Source organism: Oryctolagus cuniculus, chromosome 9, assembly GCF_051225735.1.
Source record: "Oryctolagus cuniculus isolate XC-2025 breed Fujian yellow rabbit chromosome 9, ASM5122573v1, whole genome shotgun sequence".
Classification (NCBI taxonomy): domain Eukaryota; kingdom Metazoa; phylum Chordata; class Mammalia; order Lagomorpha; family Leporidae; genus Oryctolagus; species Oryctolagus cuniculus.
In genome coordinates, this window is record NC_142875.1 from 24705336 (window position 1) to 24725258 (window position 19923).

At 37.9% G+C, this 19923-nt stretch overlaps 1 long non-coding RNA gene across 2 annotated transcripts in view; it reads left to right on the top strand.

The window, feature by feature from the left end:
* Positions 1–18645, top strand: part of LOC149124529 (uncharacterized) — a 195216-nt gene extending 176571 nt beyond the window's left edge. The window contains exons 2-4 of one of the 2 annotated variants that reach the window (XR_016212794.1): positions 328–435; positions 4768–4956; positions 18449–18645. This is a non-coding gene — a long non-coding RNA (uncharacterized LOC149124529). The remainder of the gene's footprint in view (positions 1–327; positions 436–4767; positions 4957–18448) is intronic. The other variant, XR_016212795.1, reaches the window with a different exon arrangement.
* Positions 18646–19923: the final 1278 nt, after the last annotated feature.

The following is a 19923-nucleotide window of genomic DNA, read 5'->3' on the forward strand; positions in this document are numbered from 1 at the left end:
TCGTGTCTGTACTGTCCCTTTTGTTTTTTTCTCTCCTGTAGTTATGCTGGTATACTTTCCCCCATGGGGCTTCAAGCCTTGTTTCCTCTACGCTCTTGCTGCTGCTTTTCCACCAGTGCCTCAGGCTACTGCAGTTTCACCTCACCTCTCTTTCCAGTGCTGGTGCGGAGAAGATTCTCGGCAGCTGGGCTCCTGAGCTGTGGGTTCCCATGCCCTCCACGTAGATCCACCATGTCCCTCTAATTCTTAAAGAGTTCCCTCTGTAGTTTTTTTGCTAACTTTTCCTTGATACTTAACTATCTCCACTTTTATTAAACCTTTTCCTAGACTATCAGTGAGCTCCTTCCCTATTCTGCCATCTTGGAGCCACCTCAAATCATATTTTCATTCAATGCTTGATAGAAGCACCAGCTACTTCACTGTGCAGGTCATAAGGTAAGTGAAGTGTCAATACTACAAAGACAATTACTATTTGATTCACTAACTCCATCTGATAATTTGTCTTGTAAATTTTTATTAGTAAGAACTGCTGATAGTTATAGCCTACAGTCTGACATGTCAATACATGTGTATGATATGTACTAATCAAATCAGATCAATCAACATATTCCCTTCTTTGACACTACTTTTTAAGATTTATTTATTTATTTAAAAGGCAGAGTTACAGAGAGGCAGAAGCAGAGAGCGAGAGGGAGAATGAGCAAGCAAGAGGGCTTCCATCCACTGGTTTACTCCCTAGATGGCCACAGTGGCTGGAGCTGTGCTTATCTAAAACCTCTTGGAAGAAGCCAGGAGCTTCTTCTGGGACTCCCACATGGGTCAGGGCCCCAAGGATTTGGGCCATCTTCTACTGCTTTCCCAGGCCATAGCAGAGAGCTGGATTGGTCTCAAACTTGTGCCCATATAGGATGCCAGCACTATCGGTAACAGCCTTACCTGCTATGCCACTGCAATGTCCCCAACATTACTTTAGGATTAGAGTCTTGGAGCTCTTTCTATTTGTTCAATAAATAAATACTATGTTATTGTGAACTATAGTCACTTCACAATGCTGTGTAATACTATGACCTTATTCCTTTGATGTAACTCTCATTTGGTGTCAACTATCCAAACTCCCTCTATAACTTTTTTTAGCCAACACTGAGGGCTGGAGCATAAGAGTTGATAAAGTTGAAGCAACATCACTGTCAGGAGAGGTTTGTTTCAGACACAAAGCCAGGCAAAATTTGCCAAGATAAAAAACCATATCTTGGCTCTACACTAAGAAAGTAGTATACAAACACACTGAAAATTTTAAATGCAGAAGATGGGCAACTGACTCTGTATTAACTGAGTCCATAGCCACATGTCTTATTGTTTTCTTTCTCTATCCATGATTTGTATTTTTTTTGGAGTTATGGTTTCTTGTTTTTCATTTTTATTTAATATATATAAATTTACAAAGTACAGCTTATGGATTACAATGCCTTCACCCCCCATAACTTCCCTCCCACCCACAACCCTCCCATCTCCCACTCTCTCTCCCATTCTATTCACATCAAGATTCATTTTTTTTTGATAGGTGGAGTGGACAGTGAGAGAGAGAGACAGAGAGAAAGGTCTTCCTTTTGCCGTTGGTTTACCCTCCAATGGCCACTGCGGCCAGCGCGCTGCGGCCGGCGCACTGCGCTGATCCGATGGCAGGAGCCAGGTACTTATCCTGGTCTCCCATGCAGGTGCAGGGCCCAAGTGCTTGGGCCATCCTCCACTGCACTCCCGGGCCACAGCAGAGAGCTGACCTGGAAGAGGGGCAACCGGGACAGAATCCAGCGCCCCGACCGGGACTAGAACCCTGTGTGCTGGCGCTGCAAGGCGGAGGATTAGCCTAGTGAGCTGCAGCGCCAGCCAAGATTCATTTTCAATTCTCTTTATATACAGGAGATCAATTTAGTATATATTAAGTAGAGATTTCAACAGTTTGCACCCACACAGAACATAAAGTGTAGAATACTGTTTGAGTACTAGTTATAGCATTAATTCACATTGAGAGCTGGTTTGGAGGTTCTAGCAGGGGAGTGCAGCTACTTGTATACCCTTGACCAAAGACCAATCCTCCTCTAGTGGGGAAGGTTGTCCTCTTCGACTGAGCGCACAGCTTCAGGAGGGACGCACATGGAGCAGTGAGGGAAAAAGGGGACACCCACCTAGCCAGCCAGAATAGCCAAATCAACCCTGGCAATCAATGGAGTGACAGATATCGCAGCCAGATTGCCCTCACATCCAGCATTAATTCACATTGAACAACACATTAAGGACAGAGATCTTACATGAGGTGTAAGTGCACAGTGACTCCTGTTGTTGACTTAACAAATTGACACTCTTGTTTATGGCATCAGTAATCACCCTAGGCTCTTGTCATGAGTTACCAAGGCTATGGAAGCCTTTTGAGTTCACTGACTCTGATCATGATTAGACAAGGCCATGGTCAAAGTGGAAGTTCTCTCCTCCCTTCAGAGAAAGGTACCTCCTTCTTTGATGGACCGTTCTTTCCAATGGATTCTAACTCTTGGCAATTATTCTTTGGCATTTAAATTTAACTGCAAAGTCATCCCTGTGAAATCTAAGAGTGGGAATAAGAGAGGGAAGAGATGTAAAGTTTGGCACATGCTCACTCAGACTTACCCCTAATGGTAGAGCTAGAAATGTGCCAGGGGGTTCCAATTCAATCCCATCAAGGTGGCATGTACCAATGCCATCTCACTAGACAAAGTGATTGGTTTAAGTCCATTATTGATCATAATGATAGGATTAAGTGTCAAAGGGATCACATAAACAAGACTAGTGTCTGGCAATAATAATTAATATAATTAAAAAGGAGAGAATGATCCAACATGGGAATCAGGATACACAGCAGACTTATAGAATGGCAGATGTCCTAAACAGCACTCTGGCCTCAGATTCAGCCTTTAAGACATTTGGATCTGGCTAAAAAGCCTATAAGAGTTTCTCAGGCATGGAAAGCCAAGACACTCTGGCAAAAAAACACAAAAAACAAAAAACAAAACAAAACAAAACAAAAAACCTAAATGAAAGATCTCTGGAGTGAGATTCCACTTGAAAGAACGGGACATCAAAGAAGGAATTATCTTTCTCTGAAGGGAGAAGAGAACTTCCACTTTGACTATGGCCTTGTCTAAATAAGATCAGAGTGGGTGAACTCAAGAGGCTTCCATAGCCTTGGCAGCTCATGACAAGAGCCTCAAGTGATTACTGATGCCATAAATAAGAGTGTCAATTGTTAAATCAACAATGGGAGTCCCTGTGCACCTCAGGACCTCTGTCCTTAATTTGTTGTACTATGCAAATTAATGGTAAAACTACTACTCAAAAAGTACTTTATACTTTGTGTATCTGGGTGAGTGTAAACTGTTGAAATCTTTACTTAGTAAATACTAAGTAGATCTTCTGTATATAAAGATAATTGAAAACGAATCTTGATGAAGAATGGGATGGGAGAGGGAGTCGGAGACTGGATGGTTGTGGATAGGAGGGAGGTTATGTGGGTAAAAACTGCTATAATCTAAAAGTTGTCCAAAGTTGTACTTTGGATTTGTATTTGTTAAATAACAGTTGAAAAATAAATAAAGCCGGCGCCGTGGCTCAATAGGCTAATCCTCTGCCTAGTGGCGCCGGCACACTGGGTTCTAGTCCTGGTTGGGGTGCCGGATTCTGTCCCGGTTGCCTCTCTTCCAGGCCAGCTCTCTACTGTGGCCCGGGAGTGCAGTGGAGGATGACCCAAGTGCTTGGGCCCTGCACCCGCATGGGAGACCAGGATAAGCACCTGGCTCCTGGCTTCGGATCAGCGCAATGTGCCTGCCGCAGCGCGCCGGCCGCGGCGGCCATTGGAGGGTGAACCAATGGCAAAAAGGAAGACCTTTCTCTCTGTCTCTCTCTCTCACTGTCCATTCTGCCTGTCAAAAAAATAAATAAATAATTAAAATTAAAAAATTAAAAGAAAAATAAATAAATGTCACACAAAAATAAAATTTATTATATTTCATATACAAACTGATATGATAAATATTGTTTTCAGAGATTTTATATATAAAGGAGTCTGATTGAGTACTACATTAAATTTTAAAAAGTTGCCCATATCTCAAAAGAAGAGATATGATTTGAGCTACAACAATGGTCATAAAAGGGATGGGATGGGGTTGTTGTTTGGAGAATATCTGCAGAACCTGTTTATCTGAAGGTTTCTTTAAAATTAACATGACCTCATCACTTTTTTTCTTCTTGAGGTTCTTAATTAACTACAGTAGAAAGCAAGAAGTCTAGTTTAATAATATCCCAAATTGTAATTGCTATTCTGCCTTTTTTAAGAGCATGTTAAGTTTTGAGATTTGAGGAACTTTCATTTGAATGGCTAATGTATAAATAATTGTGGTAAGTAGTGATAGGAGACTAAGGTAAAGACTCAATGCATTAAATGGAGAATATTAATAACACAGACAGAAGTTAACAATGTTTTGCATATTCATTGTTTTAACCAAGATAAAGCACTTAAATCATTTGGATGAATTTTCTCTGTTCTTGGTATTTTTTTTTTCTTTTTAAGTTTTCCTACTTTATTTCAGTTTATAAATGAAGTAATTTTGTAAGTAAATCTTAGAAAATGAAGACAAATAATTTTCAAAAGTTATTTTGTGTACATGTTTGTGAAATGATTAAACCATTTTTTCATAAATGAGAATGTGGCATTCTTTAATTGAATATTCTATCACTTAGGTTTTGCAGCCCTCTGAATCACATTGAATGCTTGAAGAGGTTTATAGATGTAAGGAGACAATACACATGAACAAGGAAGAAGACAAATGTGGATTCTGAACAGGTGGCAGCAGATGGATTGCAGAATAGATGCAGAAGGTAGAAACAGATGGAGTATAGTGCACAAAAAATGGATTCACCTTGGATAAGGTAATTTCATGTGCTATTTTTGCATCAGGTGGGGAAAAAATAAGCAAATGTTGAGGAGTTTTCGGACCAAGAAATTGAGAAAGTTTCTTCCTATGTATCTAATTTTTTCTAGGTATGTCAAACTAAGGAAATAAAAGATTTCAAATTGGGTTTAAGGGATTTAGGAAAAATAAAGAAGGTGTGTCCAAGTTATGTTAGATAGTATATATAGAAATTATCTAAGAAATCTGAATCTTTTTTCAACATTGGGTATCTAATTGAAATGGCTGATTTATGGGGTTTTTTAAATTGTACTATCCACTCAGCAAAAACTACTCAGTTTACACACAAAAAATGGCTAGAAATAACCACGTGTCTATATCAACCTCAAGAAAGAAAGGCAGAAGGCAGTTAAGGATATTAGCAAGAAAGGGCAATGATAACAGTGATTAAATTTCTATACTTTTATTAAATTTAGTTTAATATATTTATAAAATAATTATGTTAAAACTGAAGTTCCTAGACCAATATTGAATTAGTATGATGAAAAGTGTTTGCATTTTTGCACTTATCACAAAAATCTGTAACCAATGAAATAAAAGTGTATGGCATTTTGAAAGTTATCCTATTAAATTATATATATATATACACACACACACACACAAAATTCATTGTAGTAATGATGTGTTATCTTAAAAATTACACAATGCACCAAAGGTCTTATTAAAAATATTTAATGATATTTCTCTATAATTCATGAATTTTTAATTTATTAACAATGAAAAAAATTACAGACCTTACCTAAAATTGCGATCTAAGATGGTGAAAATGGATACTTTATTCATACAGGTACTTGGAGTTTGAGTTTAATTTTATATTTTCCACTATATGTCAATCATTGTTTCAGCAATGTTGAAATAATTATAAATCCATCACACGTTATTAATTTGTAATGCAGTACAACAAAAATCCAAATACTAAGTGACTTAAAACTACAAGTGTTATTTGTTTGTTTTAGTTTCTTCTCACTGAAGTTACATACTTAATAAAAGTTCCTTCATATTGCTGAATGATGTCATTGTCCTTAAAATCTAGCCACTCTTACGGTGGATGTCTCTGGAAGTTAAAAAATCGCACATCAAGCAATGTCACAAAGTATCTTTGGGATTTTGAGTAGTCCACCTGGAAATGAAACAAATCACTTCTTCTGATATTTCACTGGAAATAATCACAAGAAGAAATTGAATGTCTGGGGAGGTACAAACATTCAATGTGACTTAAAAAAAGCAAGCTCATTTTTGCAAAACTCAAATGTGTACTATACTGCTGTAAAATAAAAGACATTGAAATTTCTTATTGTGTCAATGCCTAAGCTGTGAGGCAAACATTAATTTTCTATTAGTCTTTCTGGCTAGAAAAATTAATTTGCTTTCTCAGTTTTCCATATCAACCAAAGTTGAATTTGGATTTCAAACTGCCATTTAACATTTGGTTGAGGAAAAATTATTTTATTTTTTCAAAGTTAAAAATGGAGAAATATTCCTTGTGGAGTTAACTGATTGTAAATTGTACTATAAATTTGATTCTAGCTCTCTTGAAAATAAATTCCACATTTATGTGCTTCTGTAATTAGTTCCAATCAGCAGGCTATAAATATGTAAAGATTTCACCCATCTATCACTTGCAGTTCCAGTTTAAACTCTTCAGCTGAAATGACAAACAAATTCTGAGCAGGAGTTGCCTCAGTGTGGATTTATCCAAGATTAAAATAAAAGCTACAGACAACTACTCCCATGTTCTTGAGTTTTAAAGCCCTATTTTCCCTGCTACTGAATATAGTAATCATTGTTCTCTAAAAATCAGAGATGACTAAAGAAGTAATATTAACTTAGAATTGAGAAGAAATTTCAGTTGTCAAGGAGGCTTGGGAAATGGGAATGAATCCTTTTTATTCATCACCTAAAGGATTACCCAATGAGAATGACATCAGAATGGGAAGAGAAAGACGGCTTACTGAACATCTGAGAGAGTGTTGGGGTTTCTACAAATACTTTGCCTTATTCTCCTATTTAAATCACTAATGTTCAATATATTTTCAGTCATGAAAAATGTAAGACACCTAATACACATCCAGGGACAGTAATACTATGCATGGGCAGTTACCCTTTTAGAGACTAAGATATCTGTTGGGGAATATTGTGTAAGGGATGCTTTGTATTTCATAATTCCCTCAGAATGGTGATATTTGAAACATGGAAACCATCCCCCAACATAAGGTTCTGTTAGACTCATGTACTCATATGTTTTAATTGAAAGTGAACTCCCATTTTTCTCATAGGTAAAAATAAGCTCAAGAACATAAAATATAGGGACCGATGCTGTGGCATAACTGGTTTAGCCACCTGCAGCACCAGCATCCCTTATGGGCCCCAGTACTAGTCCCTGATGCTCCTCTTCCGCTCCAGCTATCTGTTAATGCATGTGGGAAAGCAGTGGAAGGTGGCCCATGCACCTGGGTCCCCACACCCATGTGGGAGACCCAGTTGAAGCTCCTGGTTCTTGGCTTCAGCCTGGCACAGCCCCATCTGTTGTGGCCATTTGGAGAGTGAACCAGCAGATGGAAGATCTCTCCATGTCTTTCCCTGTAACTCTGATTTTCAAGTAAATAAAGTAAGCCTTTAAAAAAAAGAATGTAAGTTCCAGTGAGTTCATAATCCTAGAGGTTGTGAAAATATCATGTTAAAGAATCCACAATATATATCCCCAGCACAGCAACAAACAATGGCAGGTAGATTACTCTGATATGGGCTAATCAATTTACACTTGTAATTTATGGATTTATTTTAGCTCAGCAAGTAAGATTTTTATCTTTAAATCAGTTTAAACTCAGAGCAAATTTTCATGTATTTTTGTCATCTTTATTGAGTCCCAGTTATAGGTTTAACTTTCACCCAATTAACCAATCTAAATTGTCACTTTTTTTTTTTTTTTTGAAAGTAAAGTAGGATTTATTTAGGTTGGAAACCTCCTGCAAGAGTAGCAAAGGGGGTGGGGGTGTTCCAAGAGAGGAAGACCCAAAGGGCCAATAGCAATGGAGTTTTTAAGTACAATCTTGGGGACAAAACTGTCAGTTAATGAGGAGGTGTCAACAAACTCAACAAAAGACCAGATTTACTGTTCTCCACCCTGTCTGACTTGTTTATGATTAAAAAGAGAAACATCCCAAAGGGGGGGAGGGGCAGGATTCAGGGCTTCCTTGCTATTTTCATGGTAAATTTGTAAATTTGGAGATTACTAAGGGAGCAGGACAGCTGATCTGCTAAAGATATTAGCGAGATTCATAAGGAAGCAAGATACTTTGTTCTGCTAAAGATTAACTGGGAGGTGGAGGGGTGGGCAGGCACTTCCAAATTCCAAATTTCTACCAGGGAACCACCCTATTTCCCATTTAACTCCTTACACTCCCACCTCCAGGAGATTGGAACCCTAACTTCTGTTAGGGGGAACTGGATGATGACTGTTCTGGTTGCTTCATGCTGAAAAGGGGTGTCATTGGAGGAACAGAAGTAGGGTATTCTGGAGGTCGATTTAAGGGTCTCCAGTAGAATGTGGGCTTCTTTAGAGGCATTATCTAAAGTAATGGTTGGAGTTTGATGGCTTCTAGTCATTTAAGCCTGTATAACACACAACATGCAAGACAGTTGAGTATACATGGTCCTAGCAGGAGTCCAGAAAGACAATAAATATTGGTCCTAGGAAGGGCAATAACCAAGATAGCAGATTTTCAAAGAAATTTCTGCAGTTTCCAAAGAAACTTTCAGTCGACATATGTATTTTATTTACTTCCTCATGGCAGCCTGTCAGTCTCTCTTTGAACCAGGTTTGAGTTGTCAGATTGAAACAGCATATTCCTGGCAATTGCTTACATCCGATTTGGTCTTTTAGCAATAAGTCATCAATGGCTGTGCGATTTTGTAAAACGCCTCTCGAACCTGACTCAGTTCATCATTAAGATATGTTAAGGCAGTAGCAGTGGCATTAGCTGTCTTTTCTAACGTATAAGCCAGCTCATTTTGATCTCTTTATGTGCATGTGCAGCTAGTCCAGGAGTTGGCATAATGAAAGCCACTGCTGTCAGTGCCTCAGTTAAAGTGTACAGTGTCAAGGCATCATCACAGTCTGAGGGTGATGATCATCTGGCACGCATCGAATGTGCAGAGGCTGTCACAGGAGAGATGAGAAGGGGTACCACTCGACCCACAGGACAAAGGCCAGAATATGACTTAGGAATTATGAACAGAGAAACGTTACCACAGAGAAGACCCCCGCCCGTTGGCATGTAAACTGTCACTTCTAATGCCTCTCCTGGAACGTTAATGGGTCCCTCCTTTAGGGACCACTTTCAGATCCAGGGAGCTTTCTCTGCTTCTTTCAAAAAACTGAACTATAGCTTAACATACCCTTCCTCAGCCGTTCTCCTAACTCTTCATAGTCACGAGACAAAAACACAAGCAATTAGAATCATAGACTCCTGCAACAAACATATTGAAATATTTATAAGATGTTATAGTAGTTAACTTCTCCTGACTATAATGAAATACCTCAGGCAGCTAACTTTTTAGAAAAAAACTGTCTTTTTATCTCACAGTTTTGGAGGTCCAACGTCAAAGTCACAGCACAAGCAATGGTTCTGGTGCAGAGTGGCCCATGGTGATGGTAGACTGCTTACAAGGAAAGGACCACACTATGAACCCAGAAACAGAGAGGCTGGACCCATACTCGAGTTTTTATAGCTACTCTCTCCTGAGAATTTCTTCCCTAGAAATGATTCTGATGACTTCAGGATCTCCCATTCTGCCCCATCTCCCTAAGGTTATAACTAGATTAAGTTTCCACTTTGTTAGTACCACCAATTTATGACTTTGGGGTTATAAGTTTGCATGAATTGGGGTAGGGAATAAGTCCCACTTACCCCATTTCTGACCCAGCCTCTAATGCATGTTCTGGGAGATAGCAGATCATGGCTCAGAAACTTGAGTCCATGCCATCCATGTGGGAGAACTGGATAGAGTACCAGATTCCTGGATTTGGCCTCACCCAGACTTAGAGACACTTGGAGAGTAAACCAGAGATACTCTCTCACTCTCCCTCTACCCCTCTGTCTCTGCCTTTTAAATAAATATTTTTTTTAAATTCACACATGTAGGACAGAGAAGGATATGTGACTTTCAAAATACTTCCTATTACCATGTATGAATCTCCATAATACTATAATAGAAAGCTTTGCTTTTTTGTATGAGAATTAACCTAAACTTAATATCCTGCAGAATAATGATAAAACTTGTATTTTGAATTATTGTGGAAGTTTTCTATTTAAATGCACACACATATATATTTATATATGTATATATATATATATATACACACACACACACACATACACACACTCAACACTGAAAGTAGAATAGCAAATTGAAGTAATTGCTATATGCTTCAAAAGAAATGGTCGAACTGGAGCAATATGATGGAATAGAAGTCTCTAGTGATTGTTTTCCTGGCAGAAACACCAATTTGAGCTCCTGTCTACACATAAAAATACTTTCACAGAGGCTAAGGATACCACGTGAGAGGTCATAGTACTGGTTATTTCACAGCAAAGAAAATATACACAAAAGGCCGGCGCCGTGGCTCAATAGGCTAATCCTCCACCTTGCGGCGCCGGCACACCGGGTTCTAGTCCCGGTCGGGGCGCCGGATTCTGTCCCGGTTGCCCCTCTTCCAGGCCAGCTCTCTGCTATGGCCAGGGAGTGCAGTGGAGGATGGCCCAGGTGCTTGGGCCCTGCACCCCATGGGAGACCAGGAGAAGCACCTGGATCCTGGCTCCTGCCATCGGATCAGTGCGGTGCGCCGGCTGCAGCGGCGGCCATTGGAGGGTGAACCAACGGCAAAAAGGAAGACCTTTCTCTCTCTGTCTCTCTCTCACTGTCCACTCTGCCTGTAAAAAAAAAAAAAAAAAAAAAAAAAAAAAAAAAAAAATATTAGAAAATATACACAAAAGGTAGAAAGAACAGTTTTACATTGTCCATATCCTTCTTCTCCTAACCCCAAGAAGCAAAGTGTGATGAAAGAAACATATCACTTGTGGAGAGGAAAGTGGGCAAAGGATTTTTGCCTTGACCCCAACATTGGACCTACCACAGTAAAATCCACCATCAGGCAGGCCTCAGTGATGCCACATTCCAGATGGGTTCTCAGGTACCGAGTGGCCCTAATCTGGTATCAGGAGGGAAGCTGCATCCCTGGGATTCAAATCTGTGAGGTGTGCTTGATCTTCAGTGTATGTTACCAAGCTAATCTTGGGATTTCCAGGATCCAGACAGCCTCTGGTGACAGCTAGGCCTCAGTTTTCCGGGGTTTCTGGCCTTCTCCAAGTCAACAGAAACCACAGAGTCTTCAGCATTTGGAGTTATGTCAGATGACTGGCTCACCATCAAAGAACAGGATGACTGTTGAAGGGCTTTCCCAGAAACATCCTGTTTGCAAAGGCTAGAATAAGCACCTATTTTGTTTTCAAACAGATACCAATGCATACCTACAATGACCATGAACAAGCAGGGAAACACGATATCACCGAAAGTACACACAAAGTGTCATTGCCTGAACCTAAAGAAATGAAAATATTTGAACTGCCTAATAAGAAAAATGTAAAAGAACTGATGTAAATAAGTACAATGTAGTTCAAACAAGAATGAACAATAATTCAGTGACTTGAAAACAATATGTGACCAGAATGAAAATTTAGCATAAATATTGAAATTTAAATAAAATTCAAAAATTTGAAGCCAAAAAATAAAATGAATGAAAACAAAATGTAGTATGGATAGATTATCAATGGAAACATTGATAAAGGAGAAGGAAGGCAAGTTATTTGAAAATCTACAGTTTAAGGAAAAAACGAAGAATGCTTAGAAGATGTATAGGACTTCAAAAGACCAAATGATTGAGTAATAGGGGTCAATAAAGAAAAGAGAAACAGGAAGCACGCCTAATTAAGAAATAAACAGAAAACTTTTCCAAGCCTGGTAGCAAAATATAAATATTACAGGATGGTCAGGAACTCCAAATTCAACTCAGACAGGATTAACTCAGAATACACTGTGGTCAAACAGTCCAAATCAAAGAAAAATAGAATCCTGAAAACAAAGAAACTTCTAATACATAAGGAAATTAGCATATGGCCAGCAGCACATTTTTCAAAAGAAACATAATAAGCCATTAGAGAATGGATTCTGTATTTAAAATGTTGAAGGAACAAAAGACTGTCACCCAAGGATATTGTACCCACAAAATTATCTTCAGAAATGGAAGAGAAATACTTTATCAGATAAATGAAACTTGAAGTTCATCACTCACCACCAGATACAACTTATAAGAAATCTTAAAGAGTACTTCAAGTTGAAAGATTTGCTAAGAAGTAGCCCAAAAACTTCTGAAACTATGAAACTCACTGATAAATGTAAATCTACAATGAAATTACAAATACTCTAATACTGTAATGGTTGTACACATATCATTGATGTTATTATAGTAAAGGTTAAATATAAAACTATTCAGATAATAGTAATTATAATAACTTTAGAAGAGATATGCGGGACTAGCATGGTGGCATAGCGGGCAAAGCCTCGGCCTGCAGTGCTGGTATCCCATGTGGGCACTAGTTCGGGACTTGATAGCTCCATTTCTGATCCAGCTCTCTGCTATGGCCTGGGAAAGAGTAGAAGATGGCCCAAATCCTTGGGCCCCTGCACCTGAATGGGAGATCCAGAGGAAGCTCCTGGCTCCTGTCTTCAGATCAGTACAGCCATTGCAGCCATCTGGGAAGTGAATCAGCAGATGGAAGACCTCTCTCTCTCTCTCTCTCTCTCTCTCTCTCTCTGCTTCTGCCTCTCTGTGACCCTTTCACATAAATAAATAAATCTTTAAAAAATAAAAGAATAAACAAACAAGTTATACAATAAAGAGTGACATAAGTGTGACAACAAAAATGAAACATGGAGAGACAAGTAGATTAAAACTACAACTTATTTGTGTATGAGTCATAAAAGTGGAATTGTTTAGCCACATAATAGGCTGTTATAACTGTAAGATACTTTTATAATTTTTATGGTAACTGCAAAATAAAACCTATACTAGATAACACACAATAAAAGAAAGGAATTATAACATACTAGTAGAGAAGGGGGAGAACCAAAACATACCACAAGGGAAGAGAAAAATAAGAAACAAATGAATCTACAAAACAAACAAAAACTGGCAATAATGGGTTCTTACATATACAAAAATACCTTGAAGAGCAGGTGTTGTGGCACAGCGGATTAAGCAACCACTTGTGATGGTAGCATCCCATATTGGAGTGCTGGGTCGAGTCCCACCTGCTCCATTTGCAATCCAGTTTTCTGTTAATGCTTTTGGGAAGATGGTGGAAGATGGCTCAAGTACTCAGAGCCCTGCCATGCATGTGGAATTCCTGGCTCCTGGCTTTACCCTGGCCCAGCGTTAGCCACTGCAACTCTCTGAAGAGTAGATGAGTGGATGGAATATCTCTCTGCTGATTTCTCTTCTCTTCTCTTCTCTTCTCTTCTCTTCTCTTCTCTTCTCTTCTCTTCTCTTCTCTTCTCTTCTCTTCTCTCTCCCTTCTCTTTAACACTCTTTCAAATTAATTATTAATTAATTAATCTTTCACTAGAATAAATACCTTGAGGATAGGAATTTAGTCTAGAAGTTAAGATATCACCTGTATCAAATATCAGAATGCACAGACTTAAGTGCCAGCTCCTTTCCTGATCTAGCCTCCAGGTAATGTACAATCTATAGACAGCAGGTAGTGCTTCAACTGAATCCCAGCCACTCATATGGAAATCACTAGGTCCTAACTCCAATTTATAACCTGGCATAGTCATGGCTGTTGCATTTGGGGAGTGACCCAGTGAATAGCTCTCTTTATCTACCTGTCTTTCTCACCCCATCTCCCTGAATCTGTGTCTTTCTGTACTTCTCTATGCATAATTAACAATATTGCATGACATGGTTAGAATTTCCTTATCAATAGACATAGCATGGCTGAAAAGGAAACAAAGAAGATGAAACTGTATTCTACCTACAGGGGACTCACTCACTTTTAATGACACCACAAATTGGAAATGATGAATGGGGCCAGAGCCTCGGCTCAATAGGCTAATCCTCCACCTGCAGTGCCAGCACACCGGGTTCTAGTCCCTGTCGGGGTGCCAGATTCTGTCCCCATTGCTCTTCTTCCAGTCCAGCTCTCTGCTGTGGCCCAGGGAAGGCAGTGGAGGATGGCCCAAATGCTTGGGGGCCCTGCACCCCATGGGAGACCAGGAGAAGCACCTGGCTCCTGGCTTCGGATCAGCACGGTGCACCGGCCGCAGCGCACTGGTTGCAGCAGCCATTGGAGGGTGAACCAATGACAAAGGAAGACCTTTCTCTCTGTCTCTCTCTCACTGTCCACTCTGCCTGTCAAAAAAAAAAAAAAAAAAAGAGGAAATGAATGAATGGAAAAAGATATGCTGTGAAAATGGAAGCCAAAAGAGACCACATATTACATCACATGAAGGTACTTCAGATAGTTCATGACAAAAGCATATTATGAGAAACAATGTATATATTTCAAAAACTTTGCATCACAATAAAATATTTTAATCTCATTTTTTCGTGAATTATTTGATGTATCATTTTATATTTTGTTATCTTCTGGCACACTGGAATGGTCCATAATATTACATTAGATGATGCCATAATATGGATTTATTTTTCCTACTAAAATAGACTTTTTATGAAGTCTGTAAAATATAGTTGATTAAACAGTTCTAAAGTTTAGCAATAGGTGGCACAAGTCAAGGGAGTCTCATTATTGAAATGCTGTCAATAAGAAAATAAAAATGCTTGTTTAATTTGGCAATGGTTTTACTTCAATAAACATTTTAAAAATGTAGTTTCAAGTCACTAAGTTTTAATGAAGTATTGTATGTGGTAATTATATGCTGCTTTACTTTCATTTAAAAGAAGTTAAATATAAATAAAGTATTATATTCAAAAATCAAATGTTACTCTCTATTGTAAAGACAAACAACAAAGACTCAGTAGTGACCATCTCAAAGACTTTTGTTCACATATTTTGGAAAGGCAGAAACTATTTCCAGATGAGCGCATAATTGTACATTTTATGATTTCTTATAAAAAGGGCTTTGTCACACTTGGCAGTCTCCAATCATATGTTGTCATGGGATATATTAATTAATGATGAGTGTCCTTTATTTGACATCATGAGTCTCAAAAATACTTTAACTCACAGTAGATTAGAGATTGTGAGAAATTACAAAAACCAAGAATAGGAATTAATTAAAGATTTCATTAACCTCAGAGGAAATGTCTGATTTGGTTCTTTTTAAAGATTTATTTATTTATTTGAAAGTCAGAGTTATGCCTGGCGCCGTGGCTCACTAGGCTAATCCTCCACCTATGGCGCCGGCACCCCGGGGTCTAGTCCTGGTCGGGGCACTGGTTCTGTCCCGGTTGCTGTGGCCGGGGAAAGCAGTGGATGATGTCCTAAGTGCTTGGGCCCTGCACCCGCATGGGAGACCAGGAAGAAGCACCTGTCTCCTGCCTTTAGATCAGTGCAGCGCGCTGGCTGTAGCAGCCCTTTGGGGGGTGAATCAACAGAAAAGGAAGACCTTTTTCTCTGTCTCTCTTACTGTCTAACTCTGCCTGTAGGAAAGGAAAGGAAAGGAAAGGAAAGGAAAGGAGAGGAGAGGAGAGGAGAGGAGAGGAGAGGAGAGGAGAGGAGAGGAGAGGAGAGGAGAGGAGAGGAGAGGAGAGGAGAGGAGAGGAGAGGAGAGGAGAGGAGAGGAGAGGAGAGGAGAGGAGAGGAGAGGAGAGGAGAGGAGAGGAGGGGGAGGGGAGGAAGAGTTACACAGAGAGAGCAGAGGCAGAGAGAGAGCCAGGTCTTCTATCCACTGGTTTACTCCCCAATTGGCTGCAACAGCCAGAGCTGTGCAGAGCCGAAGCCAGGTGCCAGGAGCTTCTGAGTCTCTCACGGCAGTGCAGGGACCCAAGGTCTTGGGCCATCTTCTACTGCTTTCTCAGGCCATACCAGACAGCTGGATTGGAAGTTGAGCAGCTGGGACTCGAACCGGCCTCTGTATGTTATGCTGGCACCACAGGTGGCGGCTTTACCTGCTATGCCACCATGCCAGCCCCATCTGTTTTTTTTTTTTTTTTTTTTTTTTAAGCAGTATTTCACAACAGCAGTGTGAGAATTAAGACAGCTTAACAGAATGCCTACGTTAACATTCTGATGGTAAATAAACCCAAGCCCGAACCATTACAATACTGGAAGTCATGTGGCTATAATCACTTTCAATTTTATTTAATACAAATTAAATTTTATTTAATACGAATTATTAGATATTAGATTTTATTGTTCTTGTTAAGCTCAAATTGAGACATTCCAGTAAGTGTATGCTGTTTAAAGTTTTCTAAATAACATACACACATTTAGAATTATCATCCATGTCCTTCTTTAATAATGTAGCATATATTATTAATATGTAAATACAGGACAATATCACAGACAAGAGTATTTCTGTAGTTCTTTAATGGTGATTTAATATAAATACTTATACTTCTTTAAATCATGAATGTTATTGTAAGTATAGTGATGGATTTACTTTTTCTTCTAGTAAAAATATTACAGTGAAAATGTTTCACAGATATTGTTTAACTGTTCTTAACAATTTACCCAGAAAAATATTTGAAGAAATAATTTGTATTCAAAATTATCATCACCTTTTTCTGCAATATTCTTGTCATTTTGACTTATGTAATATGCCACTTTACAACTGAAAGCTCACTGAGATGATAGGATTCCTCACCCTGGACTATTGGTCTAAAAGCAAAAACAAAAATACTTTCTATTTGTAAAGATCCCTAATTCAGAAAAGCAAAAGATGTCCAGATTGTTACTTTAAGAGTATATCTCAACTGTGGTCAAGAATATAACCTTAAAAAATGCAAGTGTATCTCATCAATATGCTTAACAGTTGGTGATATATCTTTAGAAATTCAATTAAATTAAATTTGCTTACAAGTCTCAGAAAATGCTAATGATCCTTAAGTTTAAACCTTTGCAAACAGGTAAGTGAAAGGAGTACATTTCATATTAGTAACAAAGAAGATTAATATAATAATAATATTTATAGTCTCCATGAGTGTAATAGGCTATGGATCTATTGATATGGACCTATGGATAATCATGTAATGTTGGTTTAAACCCTTCAGAATCATGTTAAATCAGAATTCCTATGCAATTTTTCAGTTAGAATTTCTCATCTCACTACTGTGACTTCTTAGTTGAGCAAATCATGATATTGGCCAAATCCTTAAATTTCTATCTATTTGTGTAGTTCTTCTTTAGATGATATCTCTACGGCTCTTCATAATGTTATATCCTGTTATTTTAAAACTAACTTTTCAACAAGTAGAAAATCTGCATATCTGTTAGTCACAGATATGTTGGTGTTCTGTATGGGTTTATTTAATGATGGTTATACATAATTATATTTGCATGTATCAGCCCATGACAATGCATATATGTGTAACAATAATAGACATTTTACATACCCTTATTTGTTTTCTTGACTTGAAACCTTAATTGAAACTCAAACAAAACTCAATGTAATGCAAATATAGATTTCATTATACTGCAATTAATTGATGCAAGAATTGCTGCTGCTTTATTTGACCTTCATTAAATTTTTATATAAAGAAATAACAACTATTACTCAAAATGTAGTGCTTTAATTTGTATGCTGAAATGTGATTGTCACTTTAAATTTCAGATGTTTTGTTTGTCTTTCTTTACATTTATGATTTGTATTATTATTTTCTTATGTTTGAGAGCCTTCAGCAGTTCTAAACCATCTAATTTGGTACCAGTGGGAACCAAAGAGAAATCTAAAAGTTGTTAGTAAAGAAAGAAAGAGTAACAAATGCAGATAATAAAATGATGAAGGATTAGAAGATGGAGAAGTAATAAAATAAGGAAGAGAAACAGGAAGAAAAGTAGGAGAAACACATAGGAAGCAACAGTGAGATTGACCAAGATTTAGAGTTTGTTCAATATTATCTATTCTACCTGAACTGCAAAACAAGAAAAGCCCTCCTATTGAAGGATTCTGGGTTACTGATAATTACCGAAATGATATGCAATAATATTAGGTCTTTTATGCAAGCAAAGAAATGTAGTATGCAAGGATAATGACTGGGAATATTTGATGAAGACTATAATGAGGATGAAACAACACTTGAGATCTAGAAGAAGTGTATGAATATGATGCATTTAAATATTATAGGAAAGGAGAAATTTCCAGGAAGAAAAAAACAGATCTTAAGTTTCCAATAACTGGAAGGAGTTTAACACACTTGATTGTTACAGGAAGTGTTTCTGTGAGGAAAACCCAATAGAATGATGTCTGATGGATGAGCAATTAAGAGCCTTTACCCTGAGCTTGTCACGTTCTGCTAGGCCTGCATAGAAACCTCCCATCCACCCAAGATCCAACAAGTAAAGCTATGATGCCTGGCAGAGCATGAGGACTCCAGCTGGCTTCTCTTCTGGGAGTATCGCGCCCGTGTACAGTAAGTACTTAAATATTTTCAATATAATCACTTTATAATAGAAGATAACATGAAAAACTTAAGTGGGAACCAGTGATGAAGGGATTTGTGGATAATATTCAGAACTTTTAAATGCACCCTGAGAGTACTTGGAAGGAGTTTAAGCAAGTGAATTATATGATTAGATCTGTGCCAGTATCAAAGCATCCGTGAGTAAGAGTGTAAAAGGAGGGAGGTAAAAATATCCCTATGTTCCCTTAAGAGAAAAACAGAGGGCTGTTACACCATCAATGTTTAATATTAATTCTCAGAACATGAGAATCAAATTTAGAGCTCTCATCTGGTCACACAAGGTTGAAATAGTGTCTAGACTTGCAGATTGGCATCTGAGTGCCTGTTTCTCATTAAAGTATAATACTCCAGCTAAACAAGAGAGTAGTTGAGTCTTCAAATGAGATTTTCTATTCAGAGCTCATATAATTTGGTTCCTTTCTCACTGAAGTCTATTATCACTTTGTCAAAGTATACCACTGTATAACATAAAATCCAGTTATAAGAACTTTAATTCTAGATTTTGAGGCATTTAACACAGTTTTATCTTGCTCCAGAAATCTCTATTCCCACTATAAGCTCAAGTTTTTCACCCTATCACATGTAAGCAGGCACTTGAATATACGATTACTTCAGAGTACAAGTCATAAACTGCAAAATTGTGCACTGAGGTAATATGTATTATTTTTCTCTCAACTTCTTTCCCTCTAACATGTTGTTCTCATTTCTTATTTTATTATTAAAATAGTTTCATCCCTAACATAAAAATGTTTAATGTGATTGTTTGCTTAAACTCTCTGCCCAGTGATTATTGATGTCTCCTAAATGTAAAAATGTTCTTGTAATTAGTGGAGGACTGCTGTATCCATTTAATGTTGGGTGTGCTTCAAGTCTTTTTGATGGTTCTGGTAATTTACTCAAGCAAACTGCATACTGTAAATGAAGTCAGCTTTTATATGTTTTATACTATAAACTACTGAATATGCACTTAAAAGGTATTTTTAAAATCTACATTTATCTTACATTTTATTCATTGACTTATGTTTAAAACTAAGTGAATAACTTAAATTTATAACACTGTTTATCAAGGTGAATAAGCATTACAGTAATTTCTTGTTTTTGGTTTTGTATTATCTTTTTAAATGTCTTCATTGTTCGTCTGACTTCCAGAAAATTAATTCTTCACACATTTTATTTGTTCTAACAGCATAGCAGAAACAAAAAACTTCTAGCCATAAATTC